Raw genomic sequence first — 12,398 nt, 5'->3', positions numbered from 1 at the left:
TCCTAATTCTGTTTCAGTATACAGCATTCTTCTATGTGATGTTTCAAGAAGGAAAAAAGAAATTACTCCACTGCAGGGCTGCATTTCAAGCACTAAAGAAGAAATTCCAAACCAAAGCTAATAAAATCAGCAATGCTGAAATGCCACAAAGGAACTCAAACAAGGTGTTAGAAGGTCTATTCATTTACGATTTTAGTATTTTCCATTAATACTTAAAAGTTTAAAGATTCTTACTGAAAATCAAGTCACATTCAAATCAGAAACAATCTAAGTATTTTATATATAAATACCACTCTGAGAAATTCTCCTGAAATGTACAAACTAGACTATGTGCGATATTTGTTCCCAATACTAAATTACTAAATGAGCATATACTGTTTATTACTTTTAAGCGTTTCTAATATCAATGAAAGAGGGAAAGCTACACCTGATCATTTTTAAGCAATGAAATAGAAGGTAACACACTTCTACAAAGACTATGATTTCTATTCACTTGTGTTATAGAAGACCAATCTGAAGTCGAAATTACTAAATTATAGATTTACAGATTATTTATAAAACAAAACATTCTACTACTCCAAACTGGGAGCAGGACACAGTAATATCTTTTTCTTATTCATCTTTTATCATTCACTGTTACTAGTTGTAAGGCACTTCTAGAAAGAATAAGAATTTCCCACAAATCCCTCCGAGTGTCCAGATCAGCCCCAGATGGCATTAAGAAGAAAATGAAAGAACATCCCTAAGAGAAGCAGTGAGTCTTTGCATCTCCAGCCCCTAGACTACACACTGAATTAAATAAATTCAGTAAACGTTTTACAAATGAACGAAGTCTACTGGTCAAAAAACAAAAAGTAAGAATTTTGTCAAGTGGCTGGTACCTAAAGTTAAACTTTCTTATCCTAAAGGAAATAAAAACTATCGAAAGTGTATTAGTTTCATGGATTCTCTTTTGGGGGTCATCAGCTTCTAGGATTAATTTCTAAGTATGATCAGCAGAAACGTCAAAGGTATTATCCTGAGGTGACACAAATTTTAGCTAAATTACAACACCCATTATAGATTTTCTAATGTTGTTTTCCAGACCTAAAATTAGTAAAAAAAAAAAAAAAAAAAACCGGATATTGCCAGAACATCCAATTTCAATTTTTCAATTTTAAAAAGTGAGAGATCTTGTCAAGAAGCAGACAAGACAAACAAAGCCCAGCTTGCTTAGAATTAATTAGCCACAGTATTGTATTGACTCTGGAGGAAAAGGTTCTATCTAAACCACAACCTTGTATATATTGTCAAACGGGATACACCTTATAAACACTAAAATAAACACAATATTAGATTGTTTTAAGAAATATCTAACCAAATTCCAAGATTTACCAATATATTTTCTCTTCATCCTTTTGGAAAAGATACTATCCCGAAATATTATTGGGATTCAAGTTACTCCACTAGGTTTAAATGTCAAGTGTTTGTTAAAAGATAGAAAAGAAAAAAATAGCTAATCCAATTGTGCCCTCATGTTCCACTGACTATAAGATGAGGAAGTAAAACAGGTAAAAAAAAGAAAATGCACAATACATTTTTAGAGTAGTTAATGCTCTATAGAATAAAATATAAAAGGCAATCATAAAAATATATATCGACTATAAAAAAAAATTCAGAATCAAGTTGCCTTTAAAAAGGCAACTTCAGGGTCAAGATGACTAAACACAGAAACATTTAAACTGACCACTGCCTCCTTTGAATGAAAAAGGCTCCATTCTTTGAAACAAAGAAAACCTTAGTGAACATAATTTTATGTTAAAATTAATGGAAGTATTTTGAGAAACAGTATTTACATAGTCTTAAAATATCTCCCCAAAGACACTTATTATTTACAAAGGGAAAAAGAGTAAATCAACAGTGTAGAAACCTGGCAGTCACCTCCTTAACCAAATTATCTTTTATCGCCACCAGTAATGGACAAATCGGTATCATGTAACTCCTGATATAATGCACTGATACAGACATAACATCACTTCAGTGGAATCTTTTCCAAAAATATATAATTCTCAATCTGACCATGAGAGAACATCAGACACACAAGTTAAGTAATATTCAAACTAGCTAGTACTCTTCAAAATTGTCAAGGTTACAAAAGGCAAAGAGAATGAAGAACTAGCCCAGATTGAAGGAGGCTAAAGAGACATGACAATTAAGTACACTGTGAAATTCCAGATAGGATCCTGGACCAAAAAAAGATGATTTAATGGACAATGGTCAAAATGCAAATAAGCTTACAGATTGGTTAGTATTAATGTTAATTCCTGATTTCTATATTTGTCCTATGAATATTAGGAAAAGCTGGGTGAAGGTATATGGGAACTCTGTACTATTTTTGCAACTTTTTGTTAAGTCTAAATTTATTTTAAAATAAAGTTAAAAATATAAAACAAAAGGTTCTGAATAATGTGACGTACCTATGGAATGTTCATTGAGAAGAAATATAAATCTACAATTTTTATTGATAGAAAGTTCACTCTTTCTTTAAAAACTAATTCTAGTGGAAATGACAGACAGCATTATGTTCTGTACTAATATCAGAAAAGTAATCAGATGGTGACAGTCTTGCTTATGCTTTTTAATTTCTTTGATAAATAGTTCTCTATACGGAGAACTTTAATTCAGAAGAAAAGTATGAGAGATCAAAAAATATCTTCTCTCCTACAAAGAGAAAAACTGAATTATGTTTATGTTAAACTAGCATGGAAATTAACTTTAGACTAAAGCAAACATATAACAGAGTAAGTGGCTAAAAAACCAGAAGTCTTCAAATTTAAATTACCATGTATGTATACACACTACTATGTGTAAAATAGTTAGCTGGTGGGAACCTGTTGTATATAGCACAGGGAGCTCAGCTAGATGCTCTGTGGTGACCTAGATGGGGGGGGATTGGCAGGGGTGGGAGGGGTCGGGGGTCCAACAGGGAGGGGATACATGTGTACATATAGCTGATTTACTTCGCTGTACAGCAGAAACTAACACAACATTGTAAAGCAACTATACTCCATTAAAAAAATAAAAATAAATTACCATGTATGAATTTTTATTCCTGCATAATAAAAATGGAAGGAATAAAAATTTCTGTTCATTTTCTTTAAAAACTTTCATAAGAAACAATGTATAGCACCATAAATATCCCTCTAACACTTTTTTGCTAAAAATCAAATTATAAAACTCCCAAATAATATACCTTCACTTATAAAATCAGTTACAATATTCATAAACTTTCATTTTATTTTGTTAACATTTATTGAGAGCTTAGTATACGGCAATATATTATGCATTATATATATATATTGCCTCATTCGATCCTCACAATAACTCAATGACATATACAGTACAATCATCACAATTTTACCAATAAGGAAACTAAGGCACAAAGTAGTAAAGTAACTCGGCTAAGATCACACACCTAGTAGGCTGTAGAGCAGGAAACTGAAAACCAGTTTGTCTCCAAGATCCTGAGTTTTCACTAATTTTATACTTTTCCAAATCATATTATTTTGATTAACAATTATTTTCTTTCAAAATACTTAGTATATGATAAAGTGCTAGAATAAATGTTTTAAGTAGAATTCTAAAATTCTCTCCTTCTATTTCATTTAAACATAGATCAGTTGACAGTTATTTGCTTTGCCATTTCTATCAACCCAGGAAAGTTTGACAAGGCAATAAGAGTTAGAAATAAAATATAGCAAAACTCAATATCAGCAACATAAATATCTAGGAACAACAGATGTTTCTATGGAAACTGAAAGACCTGTATCTAAAACTTTGTTGAAAAGGTAATCCAAAATTCCTCTCATCTTTATTTTTTTTCTCTCATCTTTAAAGTATCTACAAAAAAGCAAAATGCAGAATTTTAATTTCTAGTTTATATGTCACACATATCAATTGACCTGCCTAACAAATAAATATATAGGATACTCTCTTAAATGTATAAAAATCTCAAAGAGTTTAATGAGTTCAATTATCTTAATGTACTTTAAAAATTATATAAAATTATATAATTTAAGTCATCATTTCCGTTATGAGCATGATTAGAATAATGATCTAGCAATAACAAATTGGATTTTATTCTCTACTAATTCAGAGCTCAATTCTGCTACCCAGAGAACAGTCTTTAGTTTGTTACAGAGTATATAATTCTCTGTATGGACGCTGTAGTTGTCCTAAATTTTAATGTATTTTAAAAATTATTTACAGATAGCTTTCAGTATATCTACTCAAATTCTTCCGTACATAAAGACAAAATCAAAGGAAGGTCCTTCCCTTCCTCGTCCCAACCTGAGTCTAATAAAAATCAATATAAATACACTCATCTCAATGTAAGTATGATATCAGAAGCACTCAACACTTTATACAAGAACAGGATGCTTTCAAATTCTTTATCAATAAAATGGGGTAGGCTTTTGAAAAGACAGGACAAATATCTAATTACAAATAACACCTTTAATCTACCCTATTCTAATTTATATAACTTGTCTGGCCATTGAGCTTGCAGTGACAAAAAAAAAGTCATAAGGCCAACACATCCATAAGTCTTAGAGAGAGGGCATCCTGAACTTCAGGGCCCATGTCAGTAAACCATCAGAAATTAAGAAAGCCTGTGTTTGTCAAATACTCATCAGGTAGTTAATATCTACACAGTAATGAAACTACAAACCAGAAAAATAAAAAATGCCTAACCTGATATGCTATACTAAATTTAAATCCTGGAAAAAAACCTTTAATCCTGGCATTTTACCAACCATTCACAGCTTTAACAGCCGATTCTACTTTCCAAACATTTTGTAAATAAGATTTTACAGTCACATCCAGGTCTTGAAAAGGAAAGTACTGCCAAAAAGAAAATGGTGAAAAGGTACGAAGGGAAAAGAATATCACCACCATCAACAATCAACAATTTAAGAAATATGATTTGATATAAAACAGATATATGAAGTTTAGTTAACATCGTATGGGCTATCAACACAACTTTGTAAAAGCCATCACAGATCTTGGGTTAAGGCCTTGAAACTGCCACTACTACCAGAACTCAAGTTTTCAATTTAGCAAGTGAGAAAACGACAAATGTGGACATACCTCCTCGAAGAAATGAAATTCATGTATGTTCACATGTTTTAATAAGGCACTCCTTTAAATTTTACTCAGAACACCAGATTATAGTATTTCTGAGTAGGAAAAAAACCTTTTTCCGTTCTTCCTTCAAAACTTGAATCAAATCTCTGATACTGCCGAATGCAGCTAGTATTAACACTTTAAAAGTTCTGACTTCCTGCAGCTTTATGGTGGTCTATCTTCAAAGACATTCCCCAAAGAGCCAAAAATACCTTAATCTACTAATACATCTTCAGGAACATCTCCAATATCCATTCTTTTCACCCCTTTGATAAATCCTTTTAGTCCCCAGAAGACTTCAATTTTTCTCAGAATTTGACATCCCTTTCGGTACTCCTTTCTTATTCCATTGCTCAAATAAGTGTAACATAGGAAATGGATAAATGGGAGATGAGAATGTTTAATTGGCTCCTTTACTTTGTTAGCAATGTCAAGCTTTAACTCTAAAGCATAAGAAAAACAAAGTTAGTAAAATTTCTATATTTTACTAATCAAAGCATAGAACAAATTCTGATTAGCTTCCCTATCTTTGAATGTTTGTGGAGTTAACTAGATTTCCCCCAGGAATATACTAAACTCATATGAAGGCCATCCCTAAGATCTGCAAACCATTCACAATGACAGGGCCAATTAAATGAGGCTGCAAATATGTCAGTGCTATACTTCTCAAAATATGTTCTTAAACTTCTGCCAGATGGTATATACTTTCACATGACAACAATTATATTTTTATTTCTAATATAAATCAAATACTTACAGAAAATATGGTGGTATAGCAGAAAAAGAACTGTTCACGTAGAATAATAAATGTAGAGATGGGATCCAGTTGAGGCCTGCCATCACTTAGCTATACGACCCAGAATATTTCTCACATATAAAATGAAGCAGATCAATATTTCCCGAAGTGTATTCCAAAAAACACTGGGTCTACAGGACATTAATAGGTGCTATATGTTCAAAAGAGTTGGAGTCAATAAGTAAAACTGTCTCCCTTCTGCGGAATTTCTCAATCTTCAATAAACTAAAATGCAATGTCCATCTCCAAGATGTATATGTCAAAAAGCATTCCCCCAAATTCTTGGGCTCTAGAACTATTTTTTTTTTTTTTTTTACTTGAAGAACTAGTATTCCCAAAACACTTGTTTTGAAACTTTTAAACTAGATTTCAAAATCCAGTTCAATGAATCTTTGAAACTTAAAAACCAGGTACTGACTCATTATCTTATTTAAAATAAACTGATTAACTCCATTCATTCTAAGGAGGTAAGTGTTCAGTCCCATATGGGACCGAGTACGGAACAGATGGGTCTTCAGGGCATTATGCCTGTCTAAAACAATCTTTACAATGAAAGAGTTTCAGAATCATTTGATTAGGGAAATGGTTGCATTTTGGAGTATCAACAAACTGCCACATGACACTACATTCCTTCTACATATTCCCTGCCCCCATTAAGAAAGAGGAAAGTGTGCTTTGTAACAACTTTTACTTTCATAACTTTCAGAAGTTTGAAGCACTTCTCCAATAGTCAGATATAGTACTAGCATCCTGGGATTCAGCAAAAGAATTCATCCCTGATGCTTCCACTATATGTAACACATTCACTACTCTCTTATGCATCTGGAATGGTGATACTAGATATACATTATTCTTAAGAGAACTGAGAAAGTAGTCACTCTTTTCCTGTAGGCATTAATTCTCTTATGGAGCCCAAGGTGAAAAAGGCTACAACCAAAAATGTCACAAAGGTGCAGAATCACTTGTTTCGAAGGCTATAGTAGGGAGACAGTCTCTAAATATGTAGACGAGCGTTTAGTTTTAATTTACAGCGGGTAAGAAAGGAATGGAATCGTTCTTATTCGGCACAATAAGAGCAGCCACCGTTTACAAAACTAAGAACTGAGCTAGGTGCATTACTTTATCTCCTTTAATCCTCCCAACAACAGTGTAAGGATAGCTATTACTCCCATTTAACAGGTAAGGAAATTGGGCTTACACGTACATTTACAAAGGTCATACAATGAAGAGGTAGCATAAACAAGATCAGACACCACATCGGATGCCAAGGCTAATGCTCATTAAACTCTACCTCATTATGCTCTATGCTCATTAGTCTACAGCCTAGATTAATCAACTTGTGTGAATAAAAAAGCTGTCATGCATATCACACACAGAATAACTAAGCATAATATAACTTGGGATAATTCAGAAGATATATCAAGATATTAGGATATTTCTTCAGGGTACTAGACAAAACTCTTTAAGACCAAAATCATGACTTTTTTTCTTTGCATCCTGAGTACCTTTGCTCAGTGTTAACATACATAACAAGCATTTAATAAATATTTCTTAAATAAATAAACCATCATAATACCAAAAAAGAAAAGAAATACTGTAAATATAAAAAGCCTTCTGGGCTAACACACAATTGCTTAACTAGTTTAGGTAATTTTTCTAAAATACTTTATACAGCTAGATTTACAGACGCAGGCAACAAAACTGTTTAATAAATTATGACTATCACCAGATCCTCCTCTTTCCCTACCATCCCCTTTAATGGTCTTCTACCACCTTTCTATTTCTCTGTTTTTTCTCCCTTATTCATGTTTTGAGCCTCTAACTCAGACCATTGGTATCAATGGCATTTAGGTCACATATTCATAAGCCCAAATATAGCACAACTAGGTTTTTGTTAGGCCAATGTGTCTACTTGTTTTTGCTTTTGCATATTGGATCGATTTCTTAAAAAGCTAACTGAAGCTACTGGTAGATCCTCGTGGGCTAAGAATCTGAATATAACTGGAAACATAACTAAACCTTTACATAAAAAAAAAAACCAGAGTCTGTTAGTTAGCCTATCCATTTCACAATGGTAACCTCACTTTAAAACATTCTCTCTTCAATGTGACCGTCTCATGGATTGGGAAGAGTGGCAGGTTTAGGCTGTTGAAAGCGTATCAGTAAGTAAAAAGTCTAGAAATGAAATCAACTGTGTAAGATGTGAAAATTACTGACTTTCAGCAGCTTTTGGCTATTTTATATTACTGGAAAGTAAAATTATGGAACATGTAAGATTTATACTACATTACTATTAAATGATTAATTAAGCTACTATATCTTTTAAGATAAATCTTTACTGTTAACTACAATTCAAAAAAAATTCCAGTTGCTTCTTTCTGTAGTTCCAATGTTTGTAAATGAATCAGGAAAAATATAATAAAAATTAAGGAAAGCAGCTTTACTATAAAAACTTTGAATTAATAAGTAATACAATTGTCTTAGATTTAAAAAAACACACTTCCCCTTCTAGGTTAATGAGCGAAAAGACTAGATTAATCCTGTTTTTCAACTTACTATAAAAACCTTCGTGTAAATTAGCATTTTCTTGTTCCAATAATAAGCATGTGATGTGAATATAAGCTGTAACTGTACAGAATTAAAGATCTGAGTCACAATGTGCTATTATGATTGAATTGATTAAAGTGAGTTTTCTACTTTAAAAAGTACTGTAATGTAATTTGATCACATGAAACAAACAAAAAAAATAACCTAAGTATCAACAGCTTATAATACTTAAAGCTCACTGAGACTACCAGTCTGATTTATTGAAATGTTCATGTCATAAAACTATCTCTGTTATCAATTTATTATTCAGAAATTAGATGCCACTTAAGCAGATTTTCCAAATTAAAAGTTTATTCTTCAGCAAAAACTTGGAAAATTTAATCATTTTGAATAAAAAATGCTTTCAAAATGTATCAAGAAAAAATAACTAAATTCAGATTGAGAGGATCATCATTAGGAACACCAGTCACTGTACCACTCTATAATGAGGAACCAACGAGAAGTGTATAAGGCCAAATGGCTCCATACTCGTAGGCTAAGACTGTTTTTTATAGTTGTCCACTGTCACCTCTTGCTGCTTATCAGTGGGCCATGGCAACCTCCAAAATGCTTAAGAATACAGTCATCGCTCAGTATCCACAGGGAAATTGGTTCCAGGACCACCTGTGGATACCAAATCCAGTAGTATCAATACTATTGGCCCTTCCCATCTGTGGATTCCGCATCCTCAGATTCAACCAACCAGAGAATGGTTGAATCCATGGATGCAGAACCCACGGATACAGAGAGCCGAGTGGTACAAGCTTTGGAATCAAATCACCTACTAGAATACTAGCTCCATCACTTAGTAGTTACATGACCAAGCTACTTGACAATATTTTACCCATAGTAATATATCAGCCAGTAATACACTGAAAGAAATCTTAGAATCATCTGTTATATAATCCTCAGGTCCCCTGTGAATTTATCATCAATCTTATACAAATTTACAAAAAAGAGTTAAAGAAGTTGCTAATCCAAATATTATTTACCTTCAATAAGCATTAAATATACTTGTTCCTAAAAGGACTGGGATGCAGTTTCGTGGTTTATTATTATGGGATTCAAGAATGGAGGCAGAGGGCTTCCCTGGTGGCGCAGTGGTTGAGAATCTGCCTGTTAATGCAGGGGACACGGGTTCGAGCCCTGGTCTGGGAAGATCCCACATGCCACGGAGCAGCTGGGTCCGTGAGCCACAACTACTGAGCCTGCGCGTCTGGAGCCTGTGACCCGAAACGGGAGGGGCCGCGATAGTGAAATGCCCGCGCACCGCGATGAAGAGCGGTCCCCGCACCGCGATGAAGAGTGGCCCCCGCTTGCCGCAACTAGAGAAAGCCCTCGCACGAACCGAAGACCCAACACAGCCAAAAATAAATAATAAATAAATAAATAAAGTAGCTATTAAAAAAAAAAAAAAAAAAACAGAATGGAGGCAGAAAGCTAGTTACGATACCTAGTTTGGACTTACCCTACCTCCTCATTCTGGATCCACCCTTCCTCCCTGGAACCTCAAAATAGGTAAAATTCCTAATAATAAAATATATCCAGTGTACAAACATATAAATCCTGATGTCATATCAGAGAATAACTGGTAAATAATGTTTGGTGGATCCCCAAAGAGGAGAATAACACAATGAAGATACAGAACAGCTTAGGAATCAGTCAAATCCCTCATTTCAAGATTCTATGATATTATGGAACATCCACCAAAGGCAAGACATGGCACCACGCTTGACTCTGAAAGAGAAGTTAAGACAAACTGCACAGTGATCAAGCCTTTTAAAACAGGAAGAGAAGGAAAGACCCAGACATGCGATGGCTCATTAGCACATGATCAGCGGACAGCACTAGAGCCAAAACTAGGCATTCACTCAATTCGCCTCACCACGTTGCACCCAAAACAATACACTTGAAGAAACAAAAACCAAGCAAAAACGGTAACTACAAAGCAGCATTTTTTTCCAAAATAAATTGGCTAATGTAAGTTTCCCTGAATACCATCTTTCAAAAGTAATTTTTAAAACATGAGAGTATTTCCCTCAATAGAAAGAGAATCCTTGTCATTGTTGAAAATACCAAAACAAAACTGTCTAAAAGGACACAACCAAGCAAACAAAACTATATTAAGCATAAGCAAAAACTTCCTTATGAAAGAAAGTAAGCGGTTTGGGTTATCCATTTCTAAAGAAAGAGATTAAAAACATCTGAAATGAGAAATCAGCTTTCCTTGATACAATTATTTGATTTACTGTGTTGAAAAAGGTAATTAATAAAAATATTTCAAAGGAAAAACTCAGGGGGGATAATATTATAGCAAAATAACTAATAAGTAGGTATCTATACAATACCTCATACAGAACAGGTAACTGTATGTCACTTATTCATCAGTAATTTCACTAAAACTAGGAATCATTAATAATAATTACTTCAATCTTAGCATCTATTAGGGACTTTTAATTTTACTACTGAAAATATTCTCTGTAATTTCTATCTGTAAAGGTCTAACATTTATTTATAACACATTATGAATTTCTTACAGAATAATCTTACCAGCCTGAAAGCTAGGAAAACGTGAAACACTTGCCCTTACTTTAGAATAGGAAAAAAGCAACATGGAGCAGTATATTAATTTGTCGATGGTTAACTGATACAATGGAGGCAGACAACTAAAAATACTGTCTCCTTATACTCATCCATAGCTCAGTAGTTAACACCATTGGGAACGCATTCGTGTTCATGCTTCCTTAAAATAATACACAAAACATAATCTAACTTTCAACTGGTGAACATTCAATACCGTATCAAATTTCTCTGGGGTTTTCTTAAAATTTCTAACTCGTACCTTGCTGCCAGGCTATAGAAACTGCTACTTTCCCAATGTCACCTTACATGCCTCAGAATCCCCTTTTTTTTCCCTTCCCCTCCCCTCATCTGCTTTAAAATGATAAAGCCAGTAAAACATAAGACTTGAAAAAAAAGTCTAAAAAGGACCAGAAATGCTATGCAAAAACAGTAAGGGAAAAAAAACACACAAACATAGCTTTATTTTGTGATGGCAATTTCAAGCAGTTTTGGAAGCCAGAGCTGTGTCTGAAGGATTAGGTTATCCACTCTGGATAAGTGGAGTGCTACCATGTGTGGACTGGGTCCTTACCTTCTTAGCTTTCCTAATGAGGCCAAGGTCACTGGTTCAAACCATTACCTCAGATTGCAACCACAAAGAAAATGTGCCTCCATTTCCACCAGTGACAGAAAAGGAATTACTGAACTTCTCATACCCCATTAAGGAAGGAAGCAACTAGACATCCAAAGTAAGGTCAGCACTTTCCTAAAACACAGCACTGATAAGGCCACTATACAAAAACAAGAAGCGTTCTCCATTCCAAGTCCAATTAAGTCCAAACTTCGCAATCCCGCCTTTAATTAAGGCTTTTCAAAGTTAGCCTTGTCTTCTACATTCCTGTATACAGACACTATCTCTTACCAACTTAGACTATGTCCTGTGTTCTCTTCTATAAATACTCCCCGTACCTTGAACCTTCTTGGTATGTTTTCTCCACTAAAGTGACTTACTAATCCCCATGGCTATCAAACTTCTCTCAAATGTCACCTCCTCAAAAGCATGTGATCTTTACCTTCTGTCTCCCAATACTGCTTTATTAGATCTCTTATGACACACCATATTCTACCTTGCCATACTTTTCCCATTTATTGGCTTTCTATCCCAAGTCATTCCCTAAAATGTTTCAAGAAGCTTACAAAGATAGATATAAATACTCTAAGATACAATAAATTATAAATGAGTGAGAAAACTTGACACAAAGGACCAGAAATAGAAGAGTAATATAAATTG

At 33.8% G+C, this 12,398-nt stretch overlaps 1 protein-coding gene across 1 annotated transcript in view; it reads right to left on the bottom strand.

Annotated features, from left to right (window-relative positions):
- TSC22D1 (TSC22 domain family member 1) overlaps positions 1-12,398 on the bottom strand; it is a 129,668-nt gene that overhangs the window by 101,318 nt on the left and 15,952 nt on the right. The window lies entirely within an intron of this gene.

This window comes from Balaenoptera ricei, chromosome 18 (genome assembly GCF_028023285.1).
Source record: "Balaenoptera ricei isolate mBalRic1 chromosome 18, mBalRic1.hap2, whole genome shotgun sequence".
Lineage (NCBI taxonomy): Eukaryota > Metazoa > Chordata > Mammalia > Artiodactyla > Balaenopteridae > Balaenoptera > Balaenoptera ricei.
This window is presented reverse-complemented; position numbering and strand designations above follow the sequence as displayed.